General features: G+C 35.3%; 1 long non-coding RNA gene across 1 annotated transcript; it reads left to right on the top strand.

The window, feature by feature from the left end:
• Nucleotides 1–363: 363 nt before the first annotated feature.
• LOC115922959 lies at nt 364–18,972 on the top strand. Its single transcript, XR_004063696.1, has 2 exons — nt 364–1,112; nt 18,642–18,972. It is a non-coding gene; the product is annotated as an uncharacterized LOC115922959 (long non-coding RNA).
• The last annotated feature ends 710 nt before the right edge of the window (nt 18,973–19,682 follow it).

The raw sequence follows: 19,682 nt of genomic DNA, 5'->3' as shown, positions 1-19,682 counted from the left end.
GTAAAATAGCACGTGGTACTGGTTTTACGGAGGTTGTACGCTCCATCGACAATCGCTCGAGTCCACAGTCAACTTCTTTAAACATCTATTGCACTCTCAACTTCAACCACGGACCTAATACGTTTTACTACTCTAACCCTAAACCTAGCCTTCAAAGTCCGACTTAGCCCTAGCCCCTCCCTTTTTCGACGAAATGAAACCAGGAATATAAAGAATATGTCTGATGAGCCAATGTCGGAACATCTATGTAGATCGCAATAGTTTCAATCCGTTCTGTGTTTATTCGTCCTTTTTAAGAAATAGGGGAATCAATCTCTACAATATCTAACCTTGTTATCACGAAAAACTTCGTTTTACACCGGTAGTAGGTGATGTATGTTAATTGCAAGATCATCACAGTGACGTCATACCAACACTTAGCCAGTGAAGCGTTCATCTTGCTGAGTTCGCTCCTCCCCGTCGATGATATCCATATAAGTATTCCAACACCTCACTTCAAGAACCCCTTCGACATCAGCATCCCGCCACACCGTATTCTCTCACCGCTCAACACCAATTTGTCAAAACTCTTGAACGCACCCTCTTCTCCCCCCAGAACATTGGTAAGCTTGATCGAGAAAGGGCTCTTTTCCCTCTTCTTCCATTCTCTTTGACACGACTCATTTTGATTTGGTGTGATGGTTTAGCTAAATAATATCGGTGGCTTCTGGTAGCTCTACAGTGGAATTTCGGCTTGCTAACATTTTTCTTACTGAATAGATACCGAACTGTATATAAGCATTAAGGTATTAGAAACAATTTTTCTCGAACTTCCCCCCTTTCTGGTGCGTACAGACAGGGAAAGTCTCTGCGCTGCATCACGGGTTGGAGATTCGCAACTTCTGTGCCTGTAAGTTGGTGAAGAAAACACAATGCTGTCGTATGGACAGGTTGGATTTGTTGCAGTGTCTATGCTGTTTCTACTACAGATAGTTACTGGTCTCAACATTCATAGATTAACCCAATCTCAGGATCCAGTGCAATCAGCAGCAGAGCAAGAGATTGCCCACTTACTCCAACGTTATCCAGAACAACAGGTCCTTGACAGAAATAAGCGATTTCCCAAATTTTTGGTAAGTGAACTATCAATCGTTTATATTTTGAAGGTATTCATGAAGCCCTGTGAAGTGGTGAGCAAACACCCCGCAGAATACAACACACATCTCTTTCTACTTTATCAATTTTGTTTCTTTCAATTTTATTTCTGTTTCCAACAAAACATTACAAATCAATTATAATCATTTACAACAATTAAGGAATACATAATGGAAACACAGTGGTCCACTAAAAGGCAATGTTTGTACAATTGTGGACCCCTCAAATAGGAACAATGAGTAATTTAATTTAAAAATTCGTAACTACAAAAAGGAACTAGAAATAGAGAAAAGGGGGATGCACACATAGACGAAAACGAGACAAGAGAGTACTTAACATGACAAAGATAGGAGAACACGGTCACGAGACAAAAAGAAGTGAGAGACCTGAGAGACAGAAAATAATACAAAAGGATGAGCTGCATGTTGGGTTGAGACAAAGATGAGGAAGGAGGTTTGCTCATTAGAAAGGAAATATGCATGAGAGCACAATGTGATATATCAAATTATTAAAATATCAAATCACGATATATAATTTGTCATAACATGGTGATTTGTTCTATTTTTTAAAACATAACTAAGCAATTGCGAACAATGGCCAGTTAAGGTGTCTGATCATACCATCAGTCCCAGTGTAGGATAGTCTCTGAAAGGCCAATCACTTTGCTTCGCTGCTGCTCAGATGATGTAATGCATTACCAATCTATTTTGTTTAAATAATTAGAAAAACAAAACACTTCTAACATAGTAGCATACGAAATATGTGGAGTGAACAATACAAGTGTCCTTAAATGCATTACACACAAGGACATGTATCAAATAATATTTCTTTATAATTATGTCAATGGTAAAGATATATAAAAGCAAACACCCGTTGTTGCTGAATATCGCATCGAATACTTTATTGATTCTATTAATGAACTTGCTCAAACATTTGTCCCTGATTTGGAAGACATTGAAATAAATACGCCTTCTCATAGTTATTAGCACCGATAATGGAAGTAGTTCATTTAATTTGCCACACATTTCACTAAATTTTGTTTTAAAGGAGATCAAGTTTGCTCTCATCTAACAACAAGATAGGTAGGCCTGTCAGTAATTTGACATATATGTTTGTATTCCTGTTGTAATTGACTTATTTGTGTATATACTTAACTTATCTATAGAAGTGTGTGCGTTCCCAAAAGCATGGGAAGTCGCACGCGCCAAGCCGATTCCAAAAGTGGGCTATAGCAATATCATATATCATGAAGATATGGGTTTCGTACATTTACTTTTATCATAATAATCGTTCATGCATTCTATGTCTTACATTTAAATAGTTTGTGTGTAATTGTTTCCTAGCTGAACAGGTTACTCTGTGTAAAGATGTGATTTTAAATAACTAAAAAGAATACAGAAATAAGTGTAGGTAGCAGTATCATAAACAATGTTAGTTTCCCAAAAAATATCAGAGGTATCCGCCGCCAGCTTGATTACAATTCAATTAACGCATGAATAAACATGTACATGTATGAACTTGTCAAATATCCAGTGAGATAGAGTTATTATAAATATATCATTCATTTAACATACCCCTGGGAATACATCGCCAAGTTTTCTTTCCAATTTCAATCAAAAAGTAATTGCAAAAATGTAATGCATTAAAACTTTCTGTTCTCTTTGAACTTTCGGAGAATTTTTTTTTTGACCTGCTTAATTCTTGAAGATTGAATCTTTTATCCCACTCCTATCTTAAAAATGCATTATCTAATATCAGGTGCATTCGATTATACTAATTCTTCTTCAAACTATTCTCTTTCAGCTAGGCCTAGATGGTTTCGCAAACACACAGAAAAAATATAGGAATTAAAATTGTATAAATGCTAAATATATAGTGGGACACAAGTCAGATCTTCGATCGCATTATGCGTATTTAAAGAGTAGATGATATAGATTCCTATACATCAATTATTAAACTACAGGTACTTACAAAATCGAAAAGTACGTACCCTAGCGCTTATATAATCACAAATTCGAAGAGAATTACAAAAATATACATACATTATTTCATTAAGATTATTCTCATCAGTATTTGAAAATACTATTGATATATACATGTAAGGAAATTCCTATATGGTACCAAATGAAACAATTCGCGTTCTTTTTGTTTTATATGTTGTGTTTCCGAGTTAATACAAGCCAACACTGGCATCTTATTAATAAGGAAAACATTGAAACGGAATCTAGAGTTTGATTCTTTTTCGAAGACCTTTGTTTTTGCCCTTTTAATAGGACAATTTACTTAATGTCATGAATATAACATTTTCCTACTGAAATAATAAGACCTTTTTACTCTTTTTTTTTAACGTAGAAAAAAAGAGAGTATTTTTCATATAAAATTATCTTTTTCTCTTTTTAACACCGAAGGGTGGGGGGGGGGGGGAGGGGAACCGGTATCTCATCTCTTTTAGAATTAAGAACTTTCGTCTTTATACATGTAGGCATCAGTCGGTGCCATTTTTATGTTTTGTCGATTTGGTATTTTCCCCTCAGAAAATTCTGTATCCTGATTCAAATAACCCAATTCCTAGCACAGCGTCTCTTGACTACAAAATAGATTTGCACATGATATTTCATATTTGTATTTTCTCTCGGTTAAACATCTCAGTATCTCTTTGGTCTCTGCCCCCCTCCCCCCAAGCTGGTCTTAATACCCAATTAATTACTCTATAATTCGAATACAATCGTGAATTTATTACTAGGCATGTTTTTATTAAATGTGGGAGTTGGATCAGCATTCTAATTCTTTTCCATATTTCATTCCATTTTCCGACACTATTTTTTCCGATGATCCTCCCCCTAGAATTTATTTATTATGTTTATCTTTGAATCATTTCAAAAGATTTACCAATCATCACACATCTTTGAAGCTTAAGTTCCTATAATACGAATACAAGGGAAGTGCTTAGAACCAGAAACAGAACAAATGACGTTTTAAAGAACATTATTCATGGGCTAAGAATCAAGAAGAAAGAAAATAATTACTTTTGAGAGACGAATTTTAAAATAAGTTATAGGGCTTTCTATATCCCATCTTCATGTTCAATCCAATGTTATGCAACCTTTTAAAAAGATATTTTAGCTCTTTAAAAATAAAGTAAATCTTGTCTGAACATGTCTAGATTATCGTCATTAATATCATAAATAATAGGATTTGCTTTCTGCCTTTGCTCTTAATTCGTTCATTTCTATTTAAGGACATGACACATTCTGTAATCACTTTTAATGAAATTCCTCAGTTCTGTTAATAACAAAAAATTAACATTTACCATAATCCAACGAAATTATTGAATAATGGTACAAGCTAAGAATATAACCTGTCGAATAAATGTTACAAAGCATACTTAATACCTGGAATGTTTGAGCATGGGCGGTGTTATATGGCATTGTATTAATATATACCTTACAATGCTTGATTTAGTATATTGTTCCCAGTGATCGATACAGTCTGCCGAACATTTGAGGGTCAACTATTTATAGAGTAAATACCAATGTACTTTGAAATGGTCACTCGAGTTTATTTTACACCAGAGTAATTTATTGGAATTGATTTATTACATCTAAAACGGGCTTGTAGCAACAGAAATGTGTACTCAGAGGAAGAAAGAATCTAGTTATTTAAATAGAAGGTTGCGTTCTGGGAAGAGGTGAAAAAGAATTTGTGAGCGTTATTGTTATTATTCAACTGTGGAAGAACATCAGATAAAAAATGTTCTCTGAAAAGCATGGTTCTTCAAACGCCTAAATATTCGAAATATGCCATGTAGCAGCATAACAGTTGGGACGGATTTTCATGCCACATTTTTGTGTGGTTCCATATACATATTTCTGTGTAGAGTGTTTGTAATTTTACCAAGACTGGGCCAAATTCCTTATCATTCTGATGATTCCGGAACCTTGCAGTACACACCAATACTTGTATATGCTAGATGATCAACCTTTTCTGATTGATTCCACACAGTTTCTTTCACAATACAGTCGCATGACCAGAACTCAAATTTATTTTTAAATGCATCAATAAAAGGGAGGGATATTGTCCTAGCCGGTGATTAATTGGGCACCTTTATCCACTCTTTTGTGGGTACTCCTTTTTGATGAGTCCTCGTTTAATAATAATAATATTTAATTTTTATATTGCGCTTAATACAAATGTCCCTAAGCGCTTTACAAATATACTACAACCCCGGTCATTGGATTCAGTGCTTGCCCGCATACACTGTGTGCACAATCTCCACTCCCTGGGGAGCATTCCAGCCGGGCGTTACTTGACGCTCACAAGATGTTTGACCAGCAATGACGGCCGCATCCTACCGGGTACCCATTTGACACCCGTTTGTATTGTCTCACCACCCCTGCAAGATTAGAAGCTGGTAGATTTCCTTATAATTGTGATTGAAGAAATTACATTTCAACGTTTCACAAATTTCTTATTTACTTGCCCGATATTTCTTGAACTTTCACATGTTTTTGTTGTATCCCTGCTCCGGTTGAATTTCTATTAAGCGTACATCTCCTTTAAATTAATGAAACAGACTAATCCACTGTAAACTTTGTATGATCAGTTTAAAGAGTTAATAAATAAATGAATCGATGCATGAAAAGATTTGCTTTGAGCCCCGACAAGCTCTCTTCCACCACACGCACCTATCTATATTCATTCCATTTCCCAATTGTTTAAAATCAGATCCAATCATGCCTTTTGCTAGAGCGAGATAATTGTTGAAAGTATTTGCTACAATTAACATTAAAAATAACTTTTCTCTCCGTTAACGCCCGCTTTTGTGGTCTCTCAAATTGAACAATTCCACATAATTTACAGACACGCTACAGTTAGTGTTTAGAGTTATACCTTTACTCGGCCGGGTGTTCATGAAAAGCAAAGGGGAAAACATTGTAAGGCATTGTGACTTTGTGACGGAACAATGTACTTATGATCATTTAAAAACCCACATATAAAGAAGTATTAAACAAACTTGTCGTATATAATGAAGGTGGGCTGGGCAGGTATTAACCTTAATTCGTTGAAGCTCATTCCCACGTTATTTATTTTTAGCGGTGAATTTTTTTACATTATCCAACCCTAACCAATCCTTACTTGGAATAGTAATAACTAAGAACTTTAATGAATATTATCAGCACGCATGATAAGTTATCGAGGACCTAAAACATATGTATTAAGGCCCAAAAAATATTTCATTCGATTTCCTTAATAATTGTAGTTGATAAATAAGGAGGTTTATAACAATGCTTTGCTTTGTTGACCACTGCTCTGCAACAGAGCCTCGCTTTGGATTTCCTTCCAGATATTTACACTTCAACAAATTTGCTAGATGTTTTTTTGTTACAAGCGGAACAATGTTTAGACATGGGAGAGATGCCTGAAAATACATCATTTCGACAATACCAATTTGCCGATTTCATATTCCTATATGATTCTAGCTTTGAAAATGTATGATTATCGGATCTGCTTATTTCATCCGATTTTATTCCATCTCATTCTCTTCCTTCAAGTCTTGCCATCAAAGAAGGATTTTCCTCGTTCATGTGCGAGCTGCCTATATAAAGCTTTCTAAAAACCACTTTAAGTCCCTTCAACGGCTTCAATGAATAATGTATTTTTTTTTAAAGATGAAATAAACGGTGTTGAAAAAAGAGAGACGTGCCGATAATGTGTATCTTACGCCTGTGAGATTGAGGGTGGGGCGCGAAGGGGCTATCCCCCTTTTACTGAACAGAATAGAAACGGCCTTTTCATGGAAGACGATTCTAACTCTCTTCTTCGACCGGCTAGCTAAACCTTTGATATTCCTCTTCCTGAAGATGAAATGTTTTACCAGCGCCCGCCCCTGATATGAATTAGGGACTAATGGTGTGTGGGTGGACTGTATTATATATTCTTTGAACAATAGACTGATTAGGGGGAAAATGCCAGCACTGTGATTATCGGATACAAACCAACAATATTTCAGTGATAATGCAATGGGAGGAGAAGAGGGCTTATATACAATTTATCATAATATTTTATTAGCTTTTAGTGAGCCTCTGTCAGTGAAACCCAATTATCGTGAATCAGTGACGAGAAAAGAGAGAGAGAGAGAGAGAGAGAGAGAGAGAGAGAGAGAGAGAATCTAGTAACAATGTGGTTTGAAATCAGGTTTTTTCATCGAAATTTGTGAAAGTGATTAAGATTGAATTATCGACTTGTTGTTGTTGTTGTTGGGGGGGGGGGGGGTATGTCATTGTAATGTATTATGTCTTTCATGTTGATATTGCAAGCTTTCCTTTAGGTTATACTTTTCCGTATATATTATAAGTCAAGTTTATGTGTAAAGTTTGTTTTCTTCAATATTGGCGTATCCAGCATAGAACGGAGCAAACAACCCTAACCAACTGAAGGCCAACAAAAGGACGAACAAAACAAATTTAAATGGTTTTACAGAACATGTTACTTTAAAGGTGAAGTTTGCCCCCCCCCACGCCCACCCCCATCGTCAGTGAGGATTCCACCCCCGTAAATTAATTTCTGGCGATACTTTTGTTCGTGATGTCTCAATATGACAATAACAATTGGCATCTATCATCTGTTCTGATAGGTAAAAATAAGCCTCGTATTGGAATTTGTGCAAAAAAAAACTATCGGGATTTAAGACGAAATTACAATATTTTCCTTAAGTGTTTCCCATATCGAGAGCGTAGATAATTGTGTCTCTACCTGATTGTATTTAGAATACACACAAAATATGTCGTGAATAAAATATAATATTGGCTTTTTCACGTATCTCCCTTAAGTAAATCAAGAATTAGAATGTGAAAATATGATTGAAGATGTAGGGAAACCAAGTGGCGTATCTTATAGCGGGTGGTGGGGAAGGGGGGGGGGCGTGGAGGGGCGATACTTGAAGGGAGCGGGAAAAAAGAGAAAAAAGATGAAGCGGAAGGAAGAGAAAGGGAGGAATAGAAGAAAAACAATTATCGCTGATGATTACCCGCCCCAAATACGCGGTTAAAGTTAATAAGAAATATAAATTCCGATGAATTAAAATCAAGAATGTTCTAAATCTCTTTGGCCTTGCTCCGTCGCATATGTTGCTTCAGGATCTCGTAATATTGCCCTCCAAAATAGTACTTCTTATTGGTTTGCTCCCTAAGTAATATTTCATTAGCCTCTTGTTAAATATTGTGCCCCCAAATTTTCTTGAATGCATATAATTGCATTTACAAAGGTTCAACATTTAAAAGAAATCTTAAAAATTCAGTTAGCTTGCTAAATTCTTCGCACTATTATGTAGAGCCATGCATGGCCACACAGAGGATTTTTTTTTCTGTTGGAGATCGGGGCAAAATTCAATGAATTATTGATAATTTATTGCATTTTCTTGGTTTTTTGTATTTGTGGGGGCGGCGACGTACCGTAGCCCCCGCTGCGTACATTCATGATTCAATGGCTCAGCAATGGCCTCATTCCTCCTAGGCCCCAGGATCAAAACCGTATCGATCAGCTATTTTAATGCCCTTTTTTGGGGCAAAGTTAATCATCATTACTATCAGTTATGACTTAAGGGCGTAGTCCCCTAGTTGATTAGCATAGCAGCACACACGTGCTTAAGCAGCCACGCAAAACAAACACTCTTAAATTATTATTCAATAAAATCCGAAAATGTATACTATTATCTAGATCTATTAGGAATAAATCATTATCAAAATCATTCCATAAATTGGGGCAAAAATAATTATTCTACCATTATGACCAACAGTGTATATTGTGTAGTGTATTCTAATGCCTAATTTACATTTTTACCTTAATAAAATAGGATGGTTAATAATTGGCCCTCATGACAGTATACGCCTATGATTGCATTGCTCCCTTACGAATTTTTCTTTTGGTAAAATGCATAAGGAATTGGGATTATGAAGGATGAAATGCACCACCGCCCCCCCCCCCCCCCAAAAAAAAAAAAAAAATTATACCGCTCATTTGGGCAGAGGAGGTACAATTAGGCACAATTTCATTGTTTGCCCCTTGTATAATAATACATTGATACATCGCCCGGGTGGGGGGGGGGAGGTGGACCTTAATATATAGAACAGACAACGAAATCAAAATTGTATTGGTATATGACTAAATACATCAATCATTTTAATGAATGAGGAGTGTGAATAATAAAGAAGGTAAGGAAACTATAATTTCATTTTTAAATGCTTTTGGGGCATTTTCCTGGGCGTATTTCATCGCAAAAATGTTTTCATCGAGTCGGATGTAGGGGTATCTATAGAAAGTTCCTGGAATTTGACATTTCCTCCATTACCCTCTGAGTGAACAATTAAATATCCACTCTCTTTGTACACCAACACAAATTCTTCGGATAATCTATCTAAAAGTTTTAAAGAGCAGGATATGTTTATCTATCATTCACATTGCTTCTATAAATACCATCGGTACGTCACGTCAAACGTCATTTTATTCTGCGTGGTTCTGCAAGGAAATATATGTAAACCAGTTTGTGGTGTCGATTCTTCTTTTCAATCATACTTAAAAGGGGTCAAATCCAAATCCCCTAAAGTGCAGACCTAAAACCAATATCGATTGAAACCACATCACTTTTAAGTCTCATGTCACATGATCAGAAATCAAGAAGATGCGTGCGGCTTTCAGTTCACCACATATTTGTTCGTCCACGACCCTCTGGGCGCATTTTACAAATTTTAACTCATATTTCCTTGTTCCGGTGCAGTCAGAGAGAACCGTTCTCTGTTAATCAAGTTCAAGTTCATTAAAACAAATCTAATGATTACTATTAAACAAGTACGCATTCTAAGAGGCTCTGAAGATGTATAGAAGGTCAGAGAAAAATACGAAATAGAATCATAAATTATTTTAATCAAAAAGTCTCTGCTGTTTTATAATATGCAACTTACCATGCATGAAGAGGATACACAAGAATCAGCATATAGAATGAGTGATCATCTCACGCGATACAATTTATAGCTGGTTCTTACACTTTTCAACTTTTGCCTGAATAGTCTTTGACACATGTGTTAGTGTAACCGACCAGTCTTTGCCACGGTTTGTAACCATGCCCTATGGTTATTTTGTTGGCGTTAAAGAGCGTAACAAATCAGCTGGCGCCAATGTTCCCATGCACAATGCGCTTGCTCATAAACGCATGGAAGTAAATATGCATGCTATATCGACGCCATCAGTAAACATGTTACAACATTATCATCAAATAATGTTCAGATAATTATCTTAATACAGAGTGAAATAACAATTAAGTCTACTTTGAAATTATTTGAATTCATCTTCAACCTGTAATTCATTATTTACAGAACTTTGAATTTTTACCCTTCTCGAGATAATCCCCGAAGCGGCTTTTTAAGCTAGACCGGATTGAATTAAAAATTAAATGATGATCCCATTTTTATTTTTGTTGATATCATGTTGAAAATATTCTCATAAATTTCTATTCTAATAAACAAAAAAAATAATGTTTGTAAGACCTGGCAATTAACTTGCTTCCCTGGAAGAATGTCATACGGAACACAGCAGTCTTTTAGTTAGATGGATACACCCCTTTAAAGAAGGGCGGAGGAGGAAAAGAAAAGAGAGAGATCTTAATGTACGTCTAAATGTTTGTCACTACATATTGAAATTAGATTTGTTTCAGACAGCTTTTCATTTTCGATTAAATGTATACGAACCGAGCTAAGGAATACCAAACATGATCGAAACAAAACGTTTAAAATGCAACATGCATGAAATGAAAAAAGCCGGTGAAGATAAGAAATTACAGTTCTCGTTTCATTGGGATTTAACTAATCCGTAATTTTAGTAAAGGTAGCGAATACCTGCTGGATTAACTATTTTAATGGTCTCACATTTTTGTTTGCAATACCACTTCCAATGATCCTCGCTCATGTATTTCCCCTCATCACGTTAACACAAACCACTTTCCCTGTTAACTGAGTTGGATATTGTGTTTTGTCTAAACACGTGCAATGATGATTATCATGTAGATAAATTTAATCTACATCTAAAAAAGTTTCATATAGTGTTATTTACTCTTCTAGTTTATTTCATCGTTTATGTTTACACTTCCATTGCTACTAATTAATGAGTACTATATCATTGTTATACGATATTGAACGATGGCTTTCGCTATCATCTTTTTATATTTAATGGTTTGATACAGGACCCACTTCCTTGGAAAATCTGTCTACGCCATGCTACGTCCATATCATGAACAGCAGACACAGCAGGGAAGCTTGATACATTTTTAGATGAATAATCCTTCCGAAATTGTTGCGTATTACACGGTTTACGGAAGCATTGTCTCGAATGCAGACACCAGAGACAGTTTTCTAATGAGAGCAAAAAGCAACGCTCACAGCAAACTGGTATTGATTTACCATTAGAGTGTTTTTAGATTGGTATGATTGGACATGGTGGCGCGAAAAAGAGCCAAATTATTTGGATAACAAAATGGCGGATTTCCAATCAGGATGTTATGTAAATAGAATGAGGCAAAGCGGTTAGGAAAGAAAAACCCGAAACTGACACCCGAAATTGTTTGCCAAGGCTCGTGAATGCGCACAAGGAGAACAAAAATAGAGAACCTTCTAATAACTGTTGTATTATGATGATAATGCCTTTAGGATATGATGAAATGTATACGATAGGGGCAATGGACATGAAATGTTGACGTACCAAAATGGTAGGAAGTAATTGCCGCTTATGAAACCACGACTTTACACAATTAGTGCACGTAGAATGTAATCATTGTGGACATAATAGAAGGAGAATAAAATGTTTTAAAATATAAAGTTTTTTTTTTTTTAAGTACTATGCTCTATTTTTATCATCAGGTCATTAGGAAGGAGTTTAACAGATTTTGAAAATATTAAGTTTATTGTCGTGTACTATTGTTTATTATGTCAGTAGGAAGGAGAGAAAAGAGTTCAAAACTATAAAGTTTATTTTCATGTAACATGATCTATTCATGTCATTAAGTAAACACAAATTCAAAAGTTTTTTTAAAACTGAATTGAATTGATTTTTCTTTCTTTCTGCAAAACATACAAATCAAATTACATTTTACAAAATAAAAGATTTTTCTTGAACGTATACACAATGTCATGATAATAAAAATGTTCACATTAAAACAAAAATGTAACTGATAACGCACTATCAAGAATATTAATTAAAAAATCTGCTGAAGAAATAGAAGGGTTATCATAATATGCGCTTAATTTCTTCAGTCATTCTCTTTGTGAAGCTCTTACAATCTCTTTACTGTCATTGCCCATTCTAAACACTTAATCACTTTCTTCGTTTGTTTGTGTGTGCCAGACCTATTATGTCATCGCAAGAATGTCCGATTTGGTTATTTATTCTGCTCAAATTATTAAAAAAAATTGATTGGTCATCTGACCTACATCCTAGTGGGACAGATGACACTGGATGAAATTGACCAATCCCTTCTCAGATGTATTTCATTCCAATTAGATCAAACATTTTCTTAGAAACACACGTTCACGTAATACGTCATGTTCACCGTCGTAATAGGTTTTCGGAGTATTTTAAAAAGTAATTCAGATTACCTTTCTTGCGGGTAATTTGTATCAGTTAGGTCGATGAATGGAGTAATCAAAATCCACTTTTCCGATTTATATATAATCTCCTAAGGCAGTGTTGGCGATTTTAGTTGATAGAGAGCAAGATAATCCCCATTCTAAGGGGCTAAAAATGTTTCCTTCAAGCGAGGAGTATTACGAAATTTAGAGAAGAAAGATGACTGCTATACCGGGGCCATGATCTCAATGTCATTCCATTCTCATTTGTTTGGAAATGACTTGGCATTTTTCTTACCCGGCAGATTCAGCTTTTGGAAGTATGTGAAAATCTCACAATGCAAATGCTTATTCTGTATTCCGTTATGAGGTCTGCCTTGACTGTATATAGCCTTCAGTACGAACACTAATTTGTTCGAGTCGATTTTGATTGGCGTTCAACATAATTAAACTGGTTTTAGCCTGAGAGCCACATAAGGACCTTGCGTAATGTCGTAATAGAAATATGACAGATCGAGAGAGTCGAACAAGAGACATAAAGGAGACCAAGTCAGTGCATCAATCTCAAAATTGCTGTCTAGTTACGTCGGCAGAAAATATATGAGCGAAGCCCCGAGGCGGGACCCATCACCACCCGTATAAAATCACGTCCATTAGGATATAACTCGTGCTGAGGAAAATGTTCATGGATGGGATACGGGTCGGTGACATACCCTGGAGGGATATAGGCGTAGATGCTCTTGAGTGACTAGTAACGATCTATACAGGGATGCGATTCGCTCTCAAGTGATAAGGACTTGATTCTCAAGTGCCCGTTATGAATTCGACCAATGATATTCAAGAGAAGGACAGAAGTGGTAATAAAGAAGAATTGAAAAGAAAAAAACTATGTAATAACATGTACACTGTAGTTGGCACACTGTATGTTAAGCCTTCCGGAATTGTTGTCTATAGAAGGTTACATTATCAGGTCAAATTCTGTGTAGTTTAGCCAAATTATCAGGAAGAACATTCGCGGCGTCATCATTTCATATCACCAAATTCTATTTGGGAATCAAGTTTTAAATGGTTGCCTTTAGCGCTGGCTCACCATCAATGATCATTGCGTGGATGTACACACGACGGTTGTTCCTCTCTTCGGAGTGATTTACATACGAAAGTGTCGAGGTCCCGTTCTTTCTATCCCTCGCTCATTCTTATTCTATTTGTGTTTTTTCATTACGTTTTTCTTCAGTTGCCCTACTTGCCTTTTTAAAGTTGTAATACGACTATGCCAGTATTCTACCTTCAGCTAGCCCTGTTAGAAGCTGAGTGTCCCTTGGATAAGAGGATTCGCGTGGATTAGTTTTCGTCATTCGAGATCTTCGCAGGGAAAAAAAAGAAAGAAAGAGAGAAAGAAGAAAAGGCACCACACCATTAAATGTCAAGAAAGAGAAAAGTTAGCTCTCTAAGAGGTCGGCAGTTTTTTCCCTTTTGAACACGATAACATTTATAGTCAATTGAAAACTTCGTTGAAGGGAAAAATCAGTGAACAAAGAGGAAAAGGGAGAGAGAAGAGAAGGGAGAAAGGCGGGAGAAAGAGGAGAGAGAAAGGAAAAGAAACAGATGAAGTGAGACATACATAGAAGAAAAAGGGAACAAGGTATATACAAAAAGTCAGGATTGAAGTAGGTTAATTTTTCAGTATCAGTGCTTTTTAAGCTTCTTTTCTTTCTGTAAGGTTGTGCAATTATATATTATATATTTATTTGAACTTTTTGTCAACTTTATGGCAAAATTGATTGAATAATCTATCAAACTTCCATCCCATAATAGTAATCATGGTACTGTTTCAAGGTGTATAATAATAATAAAAATAATAATGTGCTATATTTAAATTTTTTTCTATTTTTTTTTCTAGTATAATTTTGTTTTTTGCTCACCCCAGGGACTTATCCCAAGTCCCTGCTCACCCGATTCGTTCGCTCTCAAATTGTAGCGACTCAAAGTTGGTATTTCGGCATGCGACACCCCAGGCGCAATTCCAACTGTAGGTATACGTCTATAATAATCCAATTAAGATTTTAAGACATGAAACAACTACAATTGACTAGATTTGTCATGAACGGTTAGGACTCTGTAGGTAATACTCATTTGAATTGTCCTGTTAATATGCGAATGCGAAGGAGGGTGTGATTAAGACTACTACAGAAGTGTTAAAGTTGTGTTAAGGTTGTATGTCTTTGATACCTAACAGATACAAAAAAGTTCACTATCGGAATGGACTATGGAAGATTCCGGAAGCTACGGAGTTGAGTGGGCGGAGAACGTGTTTGAGAAGTAAAAGGGTTGCAAAGGAGGACGCTCATGACGTCGACGCGGGGTAAGGAGAGGGTCAGATTTGGGATACGAATAGAGTTTGATAAGAAGAAAAAAATTGTGTGGATGGTTAACAGACTTCTACTGTATCCTACTCTACTACTACTTCTGCTACTTATACTTCTACTACTACTGCTACTGTTACTACTATTATTACTACTACTACTACTACTACTACTACTACTACTACTACTACTACTATTATTACTACTACTACTACTACTACTACTACTACTACTACTACTTTTACTACTACTACTACTACTACTACAAATACTACTACTACTACTACTACTACTACTACTACTACTACTATTACTACTACTACTACTACAACTACTATACTACTACTACCACTACTACCATGACCACTACCACTACCACTTCTACTATTACTACTACGTACTACGTACTACTACTACTACTACTACTACTACTTCTACTCCTACTATTACTACTTATGCTATATATAAAAATAATACTAATACTAATGATGGTGATGATAATGATAATTGCAACACACTCTGCCTGTCAATGCTATCCAGATACATGTATTACCCGGTCATCGGAGTCTGGCTTTCACGCACACAATGTGTTCACATTCTCCACTCCCTAGGGAGCTTTTTAATCAGTCGCTATTTTACAGGCACGCACGATGCTTAAGCATTATGTGTCGTACCGAGGATTGAACCCAAGACTTTCACTTTTGTTTTACATCCGGAACGGTGTATTGAAAATAAACACCATACATGATAATCGTTAAATTGGTTTAAATTGTCCAATACGCCTTTCAAACTTCATTTCAAAAATGGATTCATGCAGAACATGAGAAAACTTTTCAACTTTAGAAGACAAGTTATATCATAATTATGCAAGACTTAATCATGCCTTCTACAGAAGAAGGCATGATTAAGTCTTGGATAATACACTACAGAAGTGTATACAAGTCATGTCCAAGACATTTTAATTTGCATAATATCATACAAATCATTCAGCGATATGTTATTAATTATAAGTATAAAGACCACTGTAGAATATCATTAGAACATTTGCAAGAATCGTTTTACACAAAGAAGCTGACGATAATCAAGTCGGGGTAATAATTAGTGCACCCCGGAATAGAATTTCTAAATAAATATTATTATTATACATTTTAGGGCAAAGTGATGCTTAATAATCTTTATGATTATTCATTTTGGGTTATTTTGATTGATTTATCTAAGGACGATTTTATTAGAGCATAAGAAGTGCGCTTGCTGGCTTGCAGATGAGATTACAATGATCTAACGTTTGGAAGGTGTTCTCAATAAGTGGAAATTTTCCCACTATTTTGGGGGCTAGATTTCTTTAAATTCTGGCTAAAATTCAGTACATCTCCAACACTTCGTTTTTCCAACACGTCGTTCTTTCTTATAGTTGACTCATTTTACCATTTCCAGTTCCATTTTCACGATATCGTCTAGAAATGCGAACAATCCCACACATTATACTCCAGACGGAAAACCCGAAATGATCGGGTATCTATTTTTAATTCTTCGGTAATGAAATGCGAATCCTCATGTGAAACCATCAGCTCGCAAAAATGGATATTCTCTTTCCTTTTCACGGACACCATATCAAGCCAAGGGCGATATTGTCTTACAGTTACGGCGTCGCGCTAAAAACACAATCCGACGTCGTACTTGGCAATCATGATGATAACACTAACAGTACACATGACACCATCCACTTATTAATATCTTCGAATACTCAAGTCGAGGAAGAAAAAACTTTTAAACAAAAAACACACTGAAAAAGAGGTTAATTTGAAGTGTAAGATGCATAAGTATTTCACAGAAGACACAACTTTGTGAGTTGTCCATGGTAATGGGATTATTGCAGCATCTGACTTGTAATGTTTGACATCGTGATCAAGCTTGTATCTACATCAAATAGCGACAATTTATTTTTGATATCAAATCGAACGTACACATACTCGGCATAAGAATAAAATATTAACAATTAAAGTGATTTTCTCCCTTATCGTCGAATTTCTTATAGATGTATCTTTTTTTCTAAATTTTAGTTGTAACAGGTTTTTTTAATATGTATTGATACTAATGGTAAATATTTACTTTTCGTTTTAAAGAGTATACTATTCTCAATACAGAAAATGACATGACACTTGAAAATATATTCACATTTTGACGACAAATAACAAGATAAAAATCTTTCTTTCTCAGAAAATTGACCACGTTGATATGTTGTTCAATTTATTATCTAAAGCGAAAAGAATGCCTGCTTAGGACCTTACAGTATGAGATCCCAGAAGAAAAAAAAAATCAATTCAAATTGCGAAGTGTCTAGAAAACTACAATGCTGATCAGGATGATAACACCCCCATCGTCCTGGAATGACTCCGCCCCTTTTTTGTGTGTAAATGCTGGATACGCTGCTTGTTGTCTTTTTTTCCAGCTAAACAATCTGAGTTGGAAGAGATAATAGAGTACCATAATCGAGACAGCTTCATGCAAACGTGTATCTTAATTGATCTCCAATGTAAAATACTTATGAATTATGCAAAACACATTAGGCTTTCAAATGTCAGAAATCCAGTTCAGGTTACATTTTCTTCGTAACCAAGCAACACATTAATAACATTATGAAGTTGAGCACAATATAACAAATCTACACTACTTGTTTGCCAGTTAGGTAACTAATCTATGATTGTGAAAATATTTCTTAGCATGGCTTGATCAAGGCAGGACTTTGATATAAGAATATTATTGATTGAAGAAGGGCATTGTAAACATAACCAAATCTTCATTCAGTTTAACCTCCACTCTATGAGGATAGCCATAATGTTAAATGAGCTCTATATTCTCTTCTTTTTATATATGAAATATGAGAAGCATATTATGTGTTTATACAAAACGGAAGAAATTAATTGTGTTATTTTGCACCAATGCAAAAATTATTAGGTACATGTACGGTCATGAAATATAGATATTTGCTCGCTTCATTTGTGTGAAAGTGTAAAAGAATAAAGGAATGATCTCAAGCAATGATCAAGCAAAGATCAAGTCAAACTGCAATGAACAAATGCTATGTATGTTTATACAGGAACCGTATATTCCTAACGATCATTTGAGGGGTCCACAATTGTACAAGCATTGCTTTTTAGTGGACCCCTCTGTTTCCAATATGTTTTCCTTACTAATTGTTGTAAATGATTATAATTGATTTGTTATGTTTTGTTGGAAACAAAAATAAAAATGACTTGAATTGAATTGAATTGAATATCTGACTAATGAAATTCAATTACTAATTGTTGTAAATGATTATAATTGATTTGTTATGTTTTGTTGGAAACAAAAATAAAAATGACTTGAATTGAATTGAATTGAATATCTGACTAATGAAATTCAATTTCTTTGTTTCCCTTTCTCCCTCTCTTTCTCACTTTACACACACACATCGTTGCCATGACGCCTTAATACGACATCCACAACATTCTAATTGGTGCCTTCTCTCGCTGATTCCGTGATGTCATCGGCGCAGACGTGTGAAACAGACGACGACTGCGCAAGGTTAGATCGGCCGGCTTGCTGCGCAAAATCAGTCATGGGTCCATTCTGGGTGTGTAAAGCTTTGGGAGAACTCAACGCTGCTTGTAATTCCTATAGTATGCCCCATATGTGGGGCGGACAGAGGAATGGGCACTTCTGTCCTTGTAAGCAGCATCTAGCATGTGTAGGACATAGACGAGGAGGGTGCGATCTAATAAGTGATAAGTAGCTTGGTGTGTGTCCATGGAGATGGTGCACATGAAAAGAGTCCTTTGTGACACAGAACCTTTGAAAAAATAAAAATGTGAAATAAAAAAAAACAATTCAGTGTGAAATCGATTTGATATATTGGTTAGTTTATCAACTTTATGTTGATAAGAAACGAAAAATTAGGCTTCCTTTTAAGATTTAAAATAGAATGAACGGCCCAGCAATATATTTAATAAGGTGATAACACATTGATTAGGGTATCAGGAGTTATTTTTGGTCTCAGTTATAGAAATTCAAATTATTGATAATGAATTTCATAAATGTTTAGCTCATGAAAATATACGAAATGTATTCATTTAGTCAATGAATAAAATCTTCAATATAATAAAGTATCAATCAATAATAGTGACCTTCGTAAATATTGGCATTTAAAAAGTCTAAAATATTATGTACATTGGTGTTATTATTTTCTTAAATATTGTTTGATTCCCACCATGCGATCATACTCAAAATGGAATATAGTCTAAATCATAGAAGATGCATTCATAGCAATCCGTTTATAGCACTCTAATTACTGATCATCTTGAATTTTTATGTCTATTTCGTTGTTGTTGTTGTCATTGATTTTAATTCATTAAATTGAATGTAAAGTGAGCTCCAATAGATATATCGCGAGAACATTCCATTTAATTTCAAGCATTTTGAATTGGTATTAGGGTAATGTCATGGCATAACATTAAGCAATGTAAATAATGAAATACACACACTGTACCTAGGAGAGAGTGGCATGCATATGAATCATTTTATGAAATAAGAAGTTCAA

This window comes from Strongylocentrotus purpuratus, unplaced genomic scaffold (genome assembly GCF_000002235.5).
Source record: "Strongylocentrotus purpuratus isolate Spur 01 unplaced genomic scaffold, Spur_5.0 spur5_contig_827, whole genome shotgun sequence".
In the NCBI taxonomy this organism is placed as follows: Eukaryota; Metazoa; Echinodermata; class Echinoidea; order Camarodonta; family Strongylocentrotidae; genus Strongylocentrotus; species Strongylocentrotus purpuratus.
The sequence above is the reverse complement of the archived record's forward strand: the minus strand, read 5'-3'. Positions and strand labels throughout refer to the sequence as shown.